At 46.0% G+C, this 18,648-nt stretch overlaps 1 protein-coding gene across 9 annotated transcripts in view; it reads right to left on the reverse strand.

Annotated features, from left to right (window-relative positions):
- The window catches only part of LOC105276380, a 213,042-nt gene that overhangs the window by 145,221 nt on the left and 49,173 nt on the right, over nt 1-18,648 (reverse strand). The window lies entirely within an intron of this gene.

The following is an 18,648-nucleotide window of genomic DNA, read 5'->3' on the forward strand; positions in this document are numbered from 1 at the left end:
GGTGAGGCACGCGATTCTGTCAGAACGCGCAGCCGTTCAGTGGCGAATTTAGGATCAGGCCCACGAGGCTCAGATCTGGCGCCGCGAGTTGAAAGGGGGCGGGCAGCATGTAATTTTCACGATTGCGATTGTAAAAAAGGAACGGCGAGAGTGACGCATCCGCGATTATTATTTAGAAGAGTAAAAAAGACCGAGGCAATATGCGAGACATTTGTCTCTATCAACCATCTTAAAATCTTCAAAACAAATTGATTGGAATGACATTTCTTTCATATGCACTACGCACTTGAACGTGGAAACGCGGTTAATTGATTAATAAGGACCTTCCTTTTGTTCGTTAATTTAAACTTTCGATTTCGCGATCAATAGTTGCGAAGGAGGCGTCGCGTGATGCGTCTTGGGTACCGCGATCGGAATTAATTAAAGGCAATTTCGTTGCGGCCCCGTCGACACCTTCGTTCATGAACGACGTGTACGTGTGTGTCGGTATTATTTATAGAATGCCGAAGAGGTCTGATAGGCAATCAAGGCAGGGCGCGCGCGCGCGCGCTCGTGCAGCATTCCTCCGCTGAGTCACCGACGTCGTACAAACCATTCTAGACGCTCGAATCACGAGGTCTGGAGCACCATCCAACATGTTCGCTTCAACGATGAGATGAACGCACGTGTAGATGATAAATAGTCTTTCCCATGAGAATTTTTTCAGTCCCCTAATTCGCAGTGTTTTATCGTAATGCGACCGTTTCTACAATCGGCTTTGGATTTTTCACGTAAATGTTAGATTATTATCACTGTGTGTGATACCAATTTCGATATTATAAGGACGATGGATAACACGAGAGCGAAGTTCATTGTGCGCCCTCGATCCCGGATGAAAGAAATTGCCACCCTAATTCGAACAGGAGGACCCTTCACAAGGTAGAATACGTGCTCGGCGGCGCAGCATTGTGGCCATTGTTAGTTTTGTTACGGCACTATTGTGAGATCGATCATTCTCGGCGGCTTTATTTCAAGAAGTCTTTCGAGAAGTCTTTCGAGAAGTCTCGTCGACACAATAGAGCCATTTCCATTAGACCCCAATAACTTTTTCCAATAAAGAATTATTATAATACCTTTGCGCATAATCGAAATTTTTATTATTCTACGCTGCTGCTATTACTTAAAAAAAATCGCTGTATTATCAAAATGTGCAAAGCAAAAACTAACTGTATGAATTAAGCGCTTTTGGTACACAGCGCAGCGGTTAGCTCATTACAAAATGTGCATTTTGATACAACTGAAATTTACGTCCGTCTTCTTGGCACGGAAACCGAATTTTATGCAGCTGCGTGGCATCTTCGTCCGCAATGCGATGCGCCGTCTCGACTGTCTCCTTATTTATCGCGGAGTGATCCGAGTACACAAGTACTCGAAAACCTTCCGAGTTACCGGATTAATTCCCAAATGCAGTCGTAACGGCATCCAACACTCTGCAATGCCAATAAACATCTACACGCACAACAGACACGAGCAAATGTACCGATGACTTCTAGAAAATATACACATTTCTATTTTTCATCGCCTTGTCGTGCAATTTCACGTTTACTGCCTAAACTTATCTTCAAATACAAATTATGTATTTACATATATTTATATTCAAGCATTTACATCAAAGTCATCTAAATTTTTGTTGTTTTGTCAAGATTTCGACTTATTACCGTAATCCTATTCTCAAATATCTTCTACAACAATTCGATTAATAGAAAAATCAAAAACTCGACAAGTTACAAGCTCGCTCGTCTCTAATATGTTTCAATTACGCACCGACTTGATTGAGTCGCTCGAATGTACATTCTATTATATCACGGCAAATTGATGCTCGCTTCTCGAGCACCATCAAGTTCACATTAATGACCAGCGTAATTGATGACGAAGTGCTAGGGCGACGACAATTTTGGGAGCACCGAACGCATCTTCCGCGAACGCATTTCGATTGCGTGAGCGCATCGCGGGCGCTGCACCTGCCGGCCAGCAGTACATATTGCATTCTGGTGGGATGTGAGCTATTTCGGGAGATCGCAGAAGCCCGCATCACAGCAGCAGCAGCAGCAACAGCGTCACACTGTCTGTGAGGCACACGTGCCACGGTGCTAATGGCTCATTCAGGATGCGACCGCACGAGCGAATTGAAGTCAAAGGGGTCCCGAGACCCGCGGACGGACGGATAGACGGATGGTTAGGCTAATTCGACGACCGTCGCGGAATCCGCGCGATTTCGTCCGACGACGGCACGCACGCTCAAAGAAGTTCCGACCGCATGTTCTCCGCTACTTTAGAAACGCTGTTCCGCGGTCGATGCCACTCACGGCTTCCGCGCGCTTCTGCCGTATTCCGAGGATCATCGGTACGCGTGATTATTTTCAGGTATGCGCGGCTCGCGGGGAACGCTTTTTTCCTCCTCTCGTTTTTGCTGGCGCGATCTGTATATCTCTGTCAGGTGTGTATGTGAAACGCGGAGATCCTTCCAATTAAAATGATTGTTTTAAGGCGTACGAGTCAGCCGGCTGGAGAAAAAGTGATGTTCTCGGTAACAACATCGTGTAGCAGAATGCAGCAGAGTGCACGAGAGAGGAGAGACCGCAGATACAGGCTAGGCAAAGATTAGTTGATTATAATTACACGGTTAGCCGACAGGATGAAACTGTGAGAATGTTCATATTACAAAACAATTTCCTGTTTGCTTAAGTCGTCTCATTAAATCGCCTCGTTAAAATGTCGTTGATGAGAGTTGTTTGATTTTTCGCTGCTTAGATGGAAAGAAGCCACTGACGTGAAGCACGGACTCGTTGTCAGATCAAAAGGGGAACTGCCCGCCCCCGACAGGTTCGCCCCCGCGGAATAGAACAGTCCAGAAGACACGCGATGCATCCATCCCGGCGCGGGATGTACGCGAACGTGACGTGACACCGGATCCGCCTCCGGTTGCTCGCTCACTCCGATGCAATTCAGCCGGCATCGCTCGGTTATTACCCCCGAGTAACTTCTCTCGGGTGTTTCCTCCCCTTCCGAGACGCGGCGGCCGTTTCCTCCCGCCCGACAGGCGGACAAATCGTCTCTCGCTGCCCGGAAATTCTCCCACGATTGCACTCGGGGAATAATGCGGCGAGAGCCGAGGGCCACGACGAGTCCGTGCACTCGCGAGTCTCAACCTCGACGATGATTACCGGGTCCGAAGGGATCGAAGTGTAACCCTCGGTACCGAGACCCTATCTCGTTTGTCAAGTAACTACGTCGCGTCCAGGAACGAAACGTCACGGCGTCTTGGTCTTGCGGTCGGCTAGTTGCAAGTCGGCTGAGAAGCAAGTCCGCCGCGAGATGAATGCCAATCGCGTTCGCAGTATTTGTACCCTTCAGATATTTCCTGTCGAATTCTGTCTGTTAAAATAAAAATTGATATTGAGACAATTCCGATAATCTTGTATCCTTACGTGAAAATATCGGCGATGTTAATTAAAAGCGCTGTCATAACTCGCAAAATATCGTGTGAATTATCTATCGCATGCTCTCGCATTCGAATATTGCGATCATAATTTTAGCAAATCGTTCCATTTCCTAAATCACGCGATTTTCATGGGCGAGCCGATCTTCGTCTTCCTTTCTCTGTTCCGATCGCCGCGTCCTGCACGGATGATATTAATCTGACGATTTATAGAGGACGACAGTACCGAAAGGGACGAAATTCATGATCTTCCCCGTTCCGGCTGGTCGCCGCTCTCTTTTGCCGCGCCATAGTCGCCATACGTCTCCTAATAAAGTTTCGTCCCACTTTATTGCGAAGTTATTGAATATGTCGTCCATTCCTCACCGTGATTTATACTTCCTGCCTTTACCTGACGTTTGCTCACTGCGGTCGGAGATCTTCTCCCGCAGCTGTCGTGTAAATAATTATGACGGTATAAAAGTTTCCGGAGGCGAACGTCAACGTCTCCTGCTAAGCCGCGTGGCCCGCAATCGAAAAAATGACGAAACCCATCGTGGACGGTAGCTTAATGCTAGGTATACCTCTGGGGACGCAGGACCGATAGCTGTGAAAATGAGTTATGGGGAAATCATAAACCTGTCAGTATCGCGACTTGATTTATCGAGAAAAAATCTAAATCTCTCGTGGGATCTCTCTACGCGACTGTGGATATTCTGGAAATTTTTTGAAGGATCCATCGCTGGACCAGTTTTTAAATCCACTACAACAAAATGATGGACGCAACGATCCGGTCTTCTACGTTTCGGATTACGTAATGTAATCTTCTCACGATGTTTAGTTACGAAACAGATTTTCGAATTACACACATGCATACACATACGAAGAATACGTCTACATGGAAGAATTAAGCGTACTTTAGAATTATTTATACGCCTCGTGGGCGAAGTGCGAGATTTCGAAACGAGTTTTACCTGAGACAATACGAACGTCGCGCTTTTTCATTAGATGTGTTCGTTATCTCGTGAGGAAATCACGATTCAGGCGGTACAACGCCGCTTCTGAATAAAAACGAAACGTTAATATCGCGAAGCCGATATAGAGTTAGCGATTGACGACGTACCGCTAAATTAGCTTTCTAACGCTGGAGGCTCATGAAAATACACGACGAACGAGATTGTTTTGCGGCCGGCCTATTACCGCCACAATAATTAAGCGTGCAGCGTTTGTGATACTTTAGTTTTAAATTCAGAAAAGAGAGAGTCGATTATTCGCGGCGACGATGACATGAATATGTACGGTGGTTCCTTAACACCTCGCGTGTTTAATAAACTTGAATTTTTAACCACCAAGGAAAGCACATGCATAATGCATTTTGCAGCGCATAGCGAGCGTTAAGTGTGTACCATGAATATTCTTTTCACGATATTTCTCGCGGAACCGCTTGCTGCGGCTGAGAGCTTAATTACTTAAACGTACATAATTCCGTAAATAAATTTGCCACGGTCCCGCCATGTAATCAGACATTTCCCATTCGGTACGAATTCGCAAATCTCCCACTTACGTACAATCGTACGGAAAATTTTAACTCTGCATCCGATTGCAGTTGTAAATCGTGTACACCCACCATGTCGCGTCACTGTCCGATTAATTAACTTACTCTAAGCGCGCACTTCAGCGATTGTTATCGCGTTTCTTTCTCGACCATTGTTCTCCGTTTCGCGCGCGCATTCGAGTAAGTCTCCGTAGCAAGAAGCCGTGTTCCAACGCGTCTAGACGATAAAGCTCCGGCTGTGTGATGCCCAGTGGATACTGGAATTACGACTACCGGTTTTCCGTTGGAGGAGCACCGTGGAGAAGGCTCGAGAGACTCCCGCCCTCCATGGAATGTATTACGAAACATTCGCGGAAAATCTTAACCCGTTACGTCGGACGGACATTCACCTCTCTGCGGGACCCGCTCGCGGATCACGCTCGCGTATAAATAATTTATTTGTGTCGTTATCGCATACGCTGTAATTTATCCGTTGTGTATGCGATGAAAGTCCAAGGTGCTTCGCGCAATCGGCAAGTATACCGTAAAAAAAGAAAAACTGCGCGTTGGCCGTGTCTAAAAAAACAAACGTGCCGTGTGGAATAAAATAATGCATGATAAAAATTCGAGCTTGTCATCGCTCGTGTAAATGTCTGCACAAGAAACTATTCTAAAAGAGAGAATCGTGCACTTTTCACCGGCCTCGGGATGAGTTGCCACGACGGCAAATGCACATGATTAATGATGATTAATCTTGACGATAATCTGCAAATGATGTTGGAACGGAGTTATCCGCTTTATTCCCGTATAAACTTTCGCTTTCACATCGCGATATATCACTCTTTGCATTATGCAAATTTTGCGAGTAAACGAACCGCATCTAAGCATCAAGAACGACATTAAATGATAAATAATAATAAAGTAGATGTTGTGAAAGCGAGGGCTTTGAACATCAGACACTCCCAAACGACAAGCACCGTAATTTACAAGATAAAACACAAAAGTCAAATCCGCGAATTTATCAGATGACGTTGCGTACAAAAATTTTGATTGGCGATTCTGAACCTGTTGCCAGGAGACAGATAAATCAAGATTTATCTGTGACGCTTATATACTTCGTTTTAACGCAATGCCGGTTAAAAGATGTGACGGTAGTGGTGTCCGGAACACGCCGAGACCGAACGCGACGTGCTCAGGATTCTGCGTTAGGACTTTCTAATCGCATTCTGGCTCTTTCGGGCTTCAATAGTCCCGAAATTGCAATCGCGCGCGATAATTGGGCATACTTGGCACAATTTCCGCGGTATTTTATCGGAGCTGAGTGAATTTACGGTTCGGGAATGGATCGAGAGTGGGGTCCAGGCGTATCCACCCGAGAGGTGCGATCTGCTATCTCAATTCCTCATCTTACGGTGAACCGAGCGCCGGGCGGCCGTGCCGAGAGATATCTCTCCGCTGTCTACAACTTTTCGAGCTGTCCCTATTTTAACTAAACTGGTTCCGGACTTCGTTCCCTAATGGGATTAGTGGGATTAGCATCTGATCTCACCTTACCAACGAATATGCGCAGGGGGATACGCGCTGCGCGCGCGTGCGCACGCACGCACGTGCGTGTGTTGCTCGTTAGTGCAATACGCGCGGCGGTCCGTATCCATGCCGATTCAAACGCCAGATTAGTTCGGACCAGCAATTTATTTTGTACTCTCGTGTGGACACCCTCCAATCCCGCTCCTCTCTCCGTCTCGTTCTTTCCCTCTCATCCGGCTTTCATCCTATTTCGTTACGAAATAGCGCGTTTGTCAAAAAAATCCTCGCGATTATTCTCGATACGCATGCTTTTTGTTACGGGATATTTGTTACGGGGATTTTTCTGGGAAGCCGTCTCACGTGGGATTAGGATTCTATTTCTAATCCTTCCGCGGAGGATTAATTTAAGCCTTCCCTGCGCGCGCCACGCAATATCCCGCTCTCTCTCGTATCTTGATAATGAAATTTTAAATAAAGTTTTTATGCTGAAATTCAGTTAAAACTAGCTGAAGGGTAATCTTGGTTAGTACTTCGTAGCTTTTTGTTGCCGTGCATGCATACGATTTAATTACCCTACTTTGCTTATCCGCTTTTACATCCCTTTATCTCGAGTAAAGTCCAACGGCTTGGTGCCGACGTTTCTGTCAACCGTGAAAATAGCTACTCTTTCCTCGCGTTTTACATCGTGGCGTCCATCGGTTTATCGCGCGATCAAAAACGGACAAGTGGAATACGAGGAGGACGCGATTATCGTCCCTCTTCTCCGTAAGCAGATGAAACGAGAGATGCAACGAGAAGAGCAGCTAACATGGGAATGACGATCGTTCCTGACGAGGCGTGAAGAAATTCAAATAAATTCGTCCGATACGATCGCGTCTTCTTGCTCGACTTCTGACGGCTTTGTCCGCGCAACCGCAGCGGCAGGTTTCTCATATTTTTCCGCTCCAGGAAAGAATGAGCAGGAATTTACCTTTTTCGACGAAGCACGAGATAAAGATCGCCGGAATCTGTACAGTAGACTGCGTTGTCTTCGTTAATCTCCCTTGGTAAACTACGCGAGCCAGTTTTCTATTCACTGACATAAACTTTCGAGGATAAACAAGTGTAATGTCAGGTGTAATGTTACTGTATGCGCTCTTATTTTATGCGAATAAAATATTGTGCATCACTCTCACTATAATGATACAAGACGATCAGTTTTATTCAATTGATGCATATTTTTGAGAATTTTCTTATTTTAGAAATAATAACATTTTTCGACATGCGCGTAATTTTAAGATCTCAGGTAGTGAACGGGACGGTGATAAAATCTCAGCTGATTTTGTCGGATCTGGTTTCGTGGTTCTTTGTAAAGAGATCCCCTTTTTGCGTTAATAACGCCACGATGAGTGTCCGCGTCTCCTCGGATTTCAGACATCTTCCTTTCCCGTTGATCAATTACGTTCGCTCCTCTTACTGTCGCCCCATTATGCGCATAAATCGAGCGATAAATATACGGCAGCTCACCTATCGCGCGGCGATGGTGCAAGGCGAATTAAGGACACAATTTTTCCTGCTCGTTTCCGTCGATGAAAGTAGCGTAACGAGCAATGACATGGTAAAAAGGTGTCTATCCACTCCTGACTAACCACTTTTTATTAAAGTTCACGTAAAACTTTAATAACATTTTTTTTAAATTGGAATTCATTAGCAAAAATGTAGAGATATACATTTATACAGGGTGAGGCACCGAAAACAGGCCACCTGAATATCTAGGCTGTTATTGGTGATAGAACAAAATGTGTCAGACCAAACTTGCATGGTTTCGAGGGACACATAATTTGTTCTAAATAGTTTTTTATTAGGTGGACGCGTAGAGGTCATATGAAGGTCAACTTCGTTTTTTTAAATGGTATGATATGTTTTTTTACGTACCATCTAGTAGAGCGTTTGAAGATGCGCACATTGATCTACGGGTCAAAATCATTCAAGGTCACTGAAGGCTAAAATTTCTAAGTGCTAGAACTTTTTCATTTCTGAGTTTACGGTATTTTCAATAGCAGAGAACTCTAGGCAATATAAAAAATAATGATATCATCAACTCAGAACTCCTCTGAGAAGAAAAAATTTTAAACTCGAGAACTTTTTCATTTCTGAGTTTACAGTATTTTTAATAGCAGAGAATTCTAGGCAATATAAAGTAAATTATTTTCCCTTGCAGTTGGCCTTCAGTGACCTTGAATGATTTTGACCCGTAGATCAATGTGCGCATCTTCAAACGCTCTACTAGATGGTACGTAAAACAACATATTATACCATTTAAAAAAACGAAGTTGACCTTCATATGACCTTTACGCGTCCACCCAATAAAAAATTATTTAGAACAAATTATGTGTCCCTCGAAACTATGCAAGTTTGGTCTGACACATTTTTTTCTATCACCAATAACAGGCGAGATATTCGGGTGGCCTGTTTTAGGTGCCTCACCCTGTATATTTCTTATTTTGCTTTTATCAATAGTATACGCTATTTAAATATCTCGTCCTGTTGAACCTGTCAATAGTAAATAATTCAACAAACTGGAAAAACTGGAGGGAAAAATTAATATTTACCCAAGAATATAATTTTTCTACTCGCATGAAATATGAAAATTGCAATTTCGTATCTTTCAGTATTAAGTCTTTATAATCGCATTTCTTTATTTATCTACGTACGTATCTAAATATCGCTATTTGCATATTAAATTACATGTATCTCAAAATTAATTTTCCCAAGAGAGAAGTTATCACATTCGCCAAAGAACATATTTGACATCCCTCCTCCGTAACGCGGACCTCACGAGACATCCCGCAATCGCGTGATGCATCGAGTATTACGCGATTACACGCGCGCGTTCAGCATCGCGTGTGTGCAGCCGTGCTCGACGATCGGTCATAAATGATATTTGCATTAACGAGGCGATCTATGAGGACCGAGGGTGCGCTGACACTTGGTTAAACCTTCGCGAGGACATTGTAAATCCTTTCTCATCGTTCTCCCCTCGTGTGAACGTACTCGCCGGCCGACAGATTTATCATGCGCCATTTAAATGGCGCGTAGCGCGTACTCCACTACCGAGTGCATCGCATGCGGTATGTCTGGGATGTTTCACGGGATATCCGCCGTGGAAATCGATTCGTCGCGGTTTATTGCAATGTGAAAATACACGGGATGTCCGTGGCGCATTATGACGCGGACTACTTGCGGAGTTTCGGCGTACAGATGAGAAGAATCATCGCTACGCGTCCTCGATGATTTCCGTAATAAGTATCTCGAGCACTAGATTGCCCTAGTAAATCCTCAAAGTAAATACCATTCAGCAGCTACGCGCGCTACTTGCAAACGATAAAGAGATTAAATGGGACATAACGAAGCGGAAACGCCCGCGGCGTAAAGGATTCGTAATACGCGAACGTAACGTTTGTACCATCGTATAATCGTCATGCAGGAGGCCTTCCGGTAAAAAGAAAGCGCGCGCGCGAGGTCCCTGATACCGCGCAATTAAAGAGGCAATAAAGGCACGAATAATGCCGTGCGTATATAAAACAACTTTCGAAATAAACGCGCCCGTATACACCCGTTTCGCCCCTCGCGAGACTTCCGAGCGCGGGTGCGCGCCATTCGTCGCGCAATAAAACGCGCTCGTGCGCCATGAGCGTCTCGCCATGGGCGATGCTTTATGTCCCCGTTACGACAATAGACGATATTATCCCCCGATATCGATGGCGACATCGGCAAGGGAAAAGGGACGGAAGAGGAGTTCCGACAGAACGAGAGGCAGCGGAGATTTCGTGGATTTCGTAACAGAGGGAGATCTCGCTTGAAAAACTGCAAAATCCTCCTCCGAGAGATTGCAAGTACGCGAGCGGGTTTCCCCCCTGTGCGGGAGCCACGTTGAGTACGTGGCACGCGTGTGGTCCTCGCGTGTTGACCCCAGTTTGAACCGTGCCACGAGGAGGGAAAGAGAGAGAGAAAGGTGGATATATAAGGATTCTGATGTACGGCTTCGGGCGCGAGCGTTATTTCTTCGGATGCACACTCCGGTTGCACTCCGTCGCATCCTTTGCGCCGGCGTTTTTTACGGACACGGTCGGAGCCCCGGGGAAAATATTTACGTCTTCGCCGGGGGACGGAGGGAAGGCAGGAGGGACGAAGAGGAAGACGAATGAGAAACGGTCGTCCATCGACGTCCGCGCGCGCGGGACGCGAAAAAATTTATAAGAGTCGCTGGTAAGATTTACAAACGGGATCTCGCTCCGGTCGTAAAACGCGATCCGGCGAAATACAGTTCGCCTAACGGAACGAGATGGGTGGCGGGAAGCGGCGAAATTAAAGCGGAAACGATATTGACCCCGGCGAACACTCTCGGGTCGCGACCTGCGAGAGCCGCGTGCGAGTATGTGCCCCCCCGCGGCAGAAAACTTGCGTGTCACCGGCACTTGCGTGCCGAGAGAACAATGGGTCGGCGACGCGCTTCCCGTCATCAAGCTCAATTTCACGTGATCATCGCGGCACTTCTCGATTTCTAAATATTTCTATAGCGCGACAGACAATTCGTCCTAAAACAGAATATTTCAGAATATTTAAATTCGGTCAGATTTAATCTGACTGAAAATTCCTTTGTCATTTGAATCCTTCGAAACGAGTATCTTCGCTTTTCCGGAGTCTTCCATCAAACTACCCGACGATTTGGCGGCGGCGTGACTTAGCAGGCTAACTATGCACACGGTTTGTTTTCACTTTCGCTCGCAATCGGAGGCCTATCGCGGATCCGACGTACATGACGTTCGCGAAAGCGCTTCTGAATCACGTTCACGTGGCGCAAACAATTCAAGGAAGCGCCGGCAGCGCGCGGGTACACGTTTCCTCTTATCGGCGAGTCCGGTGAAATCAGCAGGTAGCGTACTCGCTGCATACTCGTATACTCGTATACACGTATACGTATGGTGAGCTTTCCTTGACCGTGGTACTCTCGGTGGTTCTGCGCGGCGAACCGACAGGATCGGCTCTCTGGCTGCACGCTCGTATCCTGATCGTCCTGATAGTGTTACGCCATCGTAACACGGCCGGTTGATATCTGATGGCTCGTCGCGGTACCCCGTGGTGAATTCTTGCCCGGCAGTCCGACGCAGCTTTCGTTGCTGCCGTTCCTAGACGCCGCGGTTCCCGCCTGGATCGTTAGCCGATGCTAATTTGACAAGCTGCCCGATCATAAAGGCAATTTCCGATCTTGTCCGCCGCTTGATACACGAGATCGCTGATGTGGGAATTGATCCTGTTTGTATAAGTACGATGATGGGAGATTGCATGGCCGCGGCGAACGTACGATCGTTGATTGGATTTCGTGATGACAGGAAGTGTCTCTCTCTCTCTCTCCTCGATATCAATTCTGACGACGGAGAAAGTACTTGCATTGCGACTTCTTAATATTATACACATGCAACCTTCGGTGCCGAATATCTGCGTTGTTTGCATCCCGAAACCGAAATTTTACAAATATTATAAATTTTGAGTGAGAGACCGTGAAGAATAAGAGTGTTATCTACAATCAAGTCTCAGGGACGCACTTATAAATAAAAACAACCGGCTAACAAAGACTCCAAGTATTTTAATCGAAGATTCTCTCAGATTTCTACAGAATCTCGTAAAAGTGCACGGTATCTTCAACACGTTCGCGTTGGCCTCTCCAAAGTTGGGAAAGAGATCACATTTTACGATCACTCGCCGTGCAAAGTGTCGCACGTCGGTTGACGGCTAACTCGCGAGGCACGTAACGGGGACGTGCCTCGAATCAGGGAACTCCCAGACGTATCACAAGTTGCGGCGCGCAGATGACAGGCATCATCGCGAGTTTAGCACGCTCGACTGCTAACTGTGCGCGAGTCGGGAAACGAGATACGGTTGTAACGCGAGGACGCGCGATTTCATCGAGGATCGAGCGCTCGATACATTCAGGCTCGTTCTCGCTCGGCGCGTTGCAGCGGATACGATAGGAATCTGCGAACCGTTGCATTCTGCCTAATCGCTAAATCGCTGGAAGCCTACCTAAAAATGCGCCGCGGCGCCCAGTCTGCGTCACGAGGCAATCGAACGACGATCCTCGAACCGGGGGACCGGTGTCAGAGGCCGAACTACCGTTCGCTCGCGGCTTCCTCGTGGAAGCGACGCGAGGAACAGGGATGGATTGAGACATTTCACGTAAATGCCGTCGGGCATAAAACAGTAACGAAGGACGGGTCAGCTATCCCGGAGCGTTGCTTCTCTTCGATTCGTAATTTAACTTGGACATTTTAATTAAACTGATATAATCAAAGCGAAGTTAAGACTGACGATTAACGTGGCAACAGACATCCGCGCGAAACAAGAAAACGAACTAAACTATTCCACTGCAATAGAAGCAGCCAATATATTGGGTCATTAAGTATGAAACTTTACAAATGTAAAAGCGCCATCTTTAACATTTGTTATCTCAAATTTGGCGCCAGACGTCAGTATCAGGCTAGGTTAGTGTGATAGATGTATGTTCGCTCTTCAAATGTCATATTTGTTTCTTCAAATATCTTCATTAGTTTTATTGGTGGATTCTTTTTTATAGAACTGTGGAAAAGTCCAAAATTCGTGTGATTTATGAATATGAGTTCCGCTGTGGAACCACAGTGTCGGAGACAGCTCGTAATATCAACGCTGTATTTGGTGAAGGTTCAACTACTAAAGCAACGGTGGGCAATTGGTTCAAAAACTTGAGAGATGGAGATTTCAGCCTCGCTAATGAGCCACGTGGAAGACCAAAGACGAAGGTGGATAATGATCACTTGAGAGCCGTAGTAGAGTCCGATCCATCTCAAAGTACACGTGAATTGGCATCGATATTCAATGTTTCCATACCCACCATATTGGTTCATTTAGCTGCAATTGCTAAGATAAAGAAGTTGGACAAATGGGTCCCGCACGAATTGACCGATGCGCAGCAGGCGCAACGTCTAGAGGCTTCCCTTTCTTTGCTTTCCCGTCACAAAAATGAATCTTTTTTTAATCGAATTGTGACCTGCGATGAAAAGTGGATACTCTACGACAATCGTAAACGCTCACGTCAGTGGTTGAACGCTGATGAACCACCGAGACATCACGCGAAACCCAACATTACACAGAAGAAGCTTATGGTGACTGTTTGGTGGTCCAGGTCAGGTGTTATCTACTACAACTTTATGAAACCTGGTACATCGATAACGGCTGAAGTATATTGCAAGCAACTGGACGAAATGATGCAACAACTTGCTATTAAACAACCGAAATTGGTCAATCGGTCAATGCCAATGCTGTTGCATGATAATGCTCGACCGCACACTGCACGACTGACCGTGGCAAAGCTACGGGAGTTGGAATTGGAAACTCTCCGTCATCCACCATATTCACCAGATCTATCACCTACCGACTATCACTTCTTCCGGAATTTGGACAACTGCTTGGTGGGAAAATTCTTCAATTCTCAACAGGCAGTCGAAACAGCCTTCCGCGACTTCATCGATTCCCGTACTCTTGGCTTCTATAGTAGAGGCATAGACCAACTACCACTAAAATGGCAGAAGTATGTAGATAACATGGGCGCATACTTCGATTGAAAATAAATCATGTCCATGTGCCAAAAAATGCAAAAGTTTATGTTCTATTTGTAAAGTTTCATACTTAATGACCCAATATTAAACAGTTACGATGCCATTCCCTCACTTGACCTACGTCCGTGTGCTTATACATTTGCAACTTGTACAACTATTTCATTCACACGAACGCGACCACGAGTAGCCGGTTGCATTAGGAAAACGAATCCTCCGCGCCGTTCGCATAGGATAAGAGCGACTTGATTAATATTCCTAATCATCATTTCACTATTCCTCTTTATAATCCCTTCGACGGGACAAGGATTAAGAGGCGTATAATCCGTTTGGCGCCGGGACGAGACGGCGACGCATCGAGTCCGCTCGTTACTTGCATTAAAACTATAGAAAGCGCGCGCGCGCGCGACCATCTCGTAATGCCGCCAGAGTACCGTTCCGCACACCGAGAAAACGGGTGCAAGGGGGATTGTGGAATAATTTAGCCGTCGCCGGCTCTGCGAATGTGTTACGGCTAGATTGTATCGCCCGACGCATCCGCCGACCGCGCCGCACCGCGCTGCGAACAGCGCGTAGTTAATATGCATGCGCGGCTTAATTTACATTAGCCCGCCGCAACCGGGGTTGCATTATGCGCGCGGAAGCGACACCAGAAGACGAGTAGTGTTGCGACGCGGGATAAGAGGGTGGATACAGGGTGCGCGAGTCCAGGAGGACTCTCTCGCGCACGACTTGCGCCGCGAGACTGATTTCGCGCGCGCGGCGAGGCTGATTTATGCAGATGCCGGCAGCCGCGAGATACGCGTAATTAGTACAAAGCTACGTAATTTTCAAGCACGGAAATGTTATATCCCGGCTGTCCGTGCGAGATGCTTAGCGGAAGAGACGCGCTTTGGAGGGGTTACGTTTCGTTTTACGGGCGTTTCAAACCCGCGTACATCCCCGTGGGTCTTCCGATTAGATTATACTCTCGTGTATTAATGTCCGCGGTGCGGAGCTATCCCGCTGGAAAGCTATCGGAAAAATTGTTAGCGCGAGTCGCCCATTAAGCCGGGCCTCGCGTTCAGAGATGCATTGTAATTGCGCCAGGAAGAGATACAGAGATAACGTAACGCACAGATGAGAGTCTTAATGAACGCAGGTAAACGAGGGTGAACAGGCTCATCGAGAGAACGAGAGAAACAGAGAGAGCGAGGGAGGAAGGGAGCGAGTACTGCTGCACCTCAAAGGCAAATTAGCGCGCTCAATGTTATCTCTACGAAAAGCAATTAAGCCCGCAGTAATAACGCAACGTCGCGTCCATAAAGCTGCGCCTCCTGCCGCGGCGTCGTCCGACGAAAATTGAATACTTATTATCGCGCAACCGCGGAAAATCAACCCCAACAAGCTGACGATTGAAGAGTGCCCGCTCCCGGCGCCCCCGTCATTTCGCGCTTCGCTCGCTCATGCTTTCGCCTTCGGCGAAACCCGCGGAGAGCCTGATGAAAAATGCGCAATTTCGAGCGTGCGTCGTCGCACAAAGGGCAATTGCGAGGGCGCGTAGACGCGGAAGTCATTATCGGGGTTGGGAACACGGATGAATTAACAGAACGCACCCGTGAGACGGATGGCGCCGTTTCGCCAAAGCTCGACGGAACGTTTTCCGATCGTATTATAAAGCGAGCGACACGAATAGCCGGCTTGACACGCGCGTTCGGGGAACCCGTTCTCGTTAGCGGCGATGTAACTGCACAAAAGAATCGCGCAATTTCTTCGCCGAAGGTAAACGCGCGCTCCCCCGGATGTAACAGCGCCAGCTTCACCAACGCGCGCGGCGTTCTCATTCAAACGAACATCCGGCGTAAGAAAATTGTCGCGGAGATCCCGAGAGCTCCGTCGGGAGTGCTCCGTCGAGAGTGCTTTGCGGGCGTGCTTGCGCTCGCGGCTCGCGGCGCGCAACGCGGGTGCAAAGATTGCAGACAAAGACCACGGACAAAGGGGGTAGAAGAAGAGTGTTCGCGCGGGACGCGGCGCCATCGTCAAGATAGTCCGATGCGAGATGGACCGGGTCGTTGCACTGGCCGTTGCGCAACGCTGATTGTACATTACGACGTCGTAAAAAATTCGCCGCGGTTGATCGTTTTTTATGATAAGATGCGCCCCGGCGCAATCGCGAGCCACTTATCGCGAGATGAATCGCTATCTCGCTCCCGATCCCGCTCGATATTCCTTCTCGGGGGTCGCTAATGAACCGGTACGGCCGCTCATTAGACACACCAACGTTTATAATAAACGCCGATTTAATCGACGTTAAGTGCACATGCGGCCGTGACGCACAGTGGGGAATTTTCGCTGAAACGTGGCTGTAAATCGAGGAATCATCAGATTTGCACAAAACTTGGTAGACTTATGTTTTCGAGGTTGCTGATCACGAATCCAATATGTAAATTTGCAAAAACAAAATGGCGGTCTTAATATAGTGTAGCGAACCATGAAATACTCATCAATATCGATATCAATGAATGTTTGGGGTTGCCGATTACGAATCAGATTCGAGAATGTCTGGAAAAATAATGTTAGACTTAATAATGGTGCAGGGTAGAGTTTATTTTTATAAGTTTAAAAAAAATAAAAACAAAAAAATACAAAATGTTTTATACAAAAATTTCATGGTACAAATGTCTCTATTTAATGACATCAATAAAAATTTTTTTAAATAATTTTTTAAAACAATTTTTTCAAAAATTTATGTAAACAATTTATATAAACAATTGTTTTTCAAAATTTTTATTAACTTCATTAAATACGGGCGTTTTTACCATGAAACTTTTGTATAAAACATTTTTTGATATTTCGAATACTTTTCGAGATATATCGAGAAAAGTAATAAGGTGGTTGTAATAACCTTATAACAAGAGTAGCAGATAGTAGCAGCTAATTATTGTGAATTTTAGTTGCTAATAGTATAGACTACAAGATGAAAAAGAAAAGAACCCGGGATCTAGCGGGATCTGCAACTAAAGTCTACACGAAGTAAATATTAATTTAGGAAAATATCAACTTTGTCGGACTATCGTTATGTGTCGTAAAACAAACACGACGAGCGTTATTTCAAAAATGTAAATAAGAAAAATCTTCTACAATCCTCCAGGAAGAGCATCCATTATGCAGAACTTGATTATCACTTTTATTTACAAAGTTATTAACACTCAAAGTTCAATGAAAATATTCACGCAATGCGTGAGAAACGTGTGTCGCCCATAAAGGCCTACTTTCAACTGACATACCTGCTCGACTTAAAATAGTAGGGGACTAAGGGCAACGGGATTCTATCCAGGGAACAGTCCTTTATCGATTCTCAAGGACAATAGACCCTAACTCGAAACTTCATTTTTCGATTTTTGACCAGCTTTTTGACAAAATTCCCCACTGTGCGACGGTGCGGCACACACCGTGTCTTTCAGTGTGAATTAAGCAGTCGTGACTTTTTTTCCCGTAACGGATGCACAAAATGCGGCGTTTGCAGTCGGCCGGCAATAAATTTAGAATGGGGGTCCTTTTCGAAATGGGCTCGTTTCAATTAGAAGTCGCGTGATTAAGGATTACGATCAAAAAAATTTGCTGCTATCTGATAAAGCGAAATTCGTATCGCAATCGAGACTGTTAGATTTTTATCTCGCTGGACTGAAACGCCGAATAAAAGGCGGATCGCGACGAACAAAAATTCGCCGAAGATGCGAGTACACTGTGAACTGTAAGTATCTCGTTAAAACAGTCGATAAAAGCTAGATTAAAACTTTTATCTCGCAAGACAAGGGATGGGCATCCGAGATATCGCGCGGAGTTAAGATCGACCATTATACAGACATAAGTATAATTGCATCTCGAAATGCAATCGCGCTCGCTATCGCTACGGGAGATCGGCAATATTCTTTTTCTAAGCTAAGTATAACGCTCAAGTGGTCACACGTACCTCTCCCCCTCCCTCTTCTAGCCGAGTCCATCCCCGTAATTATAAATCCAGTTATACTTCATTTACATTTTTCTCATTTACTTTCCCTCGCGATAAAATCGCTCCCGCGAATAGCAAACTCGTGGAAATCTCCGATTTATTTCTGTAATAACGCCGATTCCAGCATTACGATTTTATCTTGAACTTTAATAAAGTAGAGACTGATTTAAAGTTGGTCTGATAAATCATCATACGTCTACGATACGGCTTTCTAACTTTAGGTAAAAGTTTGCAGCGTGGCAACGTAAATCTTAATTAATACAGCGGAACACGCCGTAAGAATTGTCGGATACAAAAAGGAAGGAGAGCGCGATCATTTTCCTCCTTACCACCACCGTAGTACGTGTCTCAATCTCACGTACGCTCCATAGAATTAGGGCCGATAAGCTTCGCGAGTTGATTAATTCGTCCGGTGCGGGCTAATCTGGCGCGATTAGGATATCAGTCGGAGCGATTCGAGCAGTCGCGGCCAGGAACTACGGTCGTGCGCAAGGACGAGCGGCGTACTTCC

This window comes from Ooceraea biroi, chromosome 6 (assembly GCF_003672135.1).
Source record: "Ooceraea biroi isolate clonal line C1 chromosome 6, Obir_v5.4, whole genome shotgun sequence".
NCBI lineage: Eukaryota > Metazoa > Arthropoda > Insecta > Hymenoptera > Formicidae > Ooceraea > Ooceraea biroi.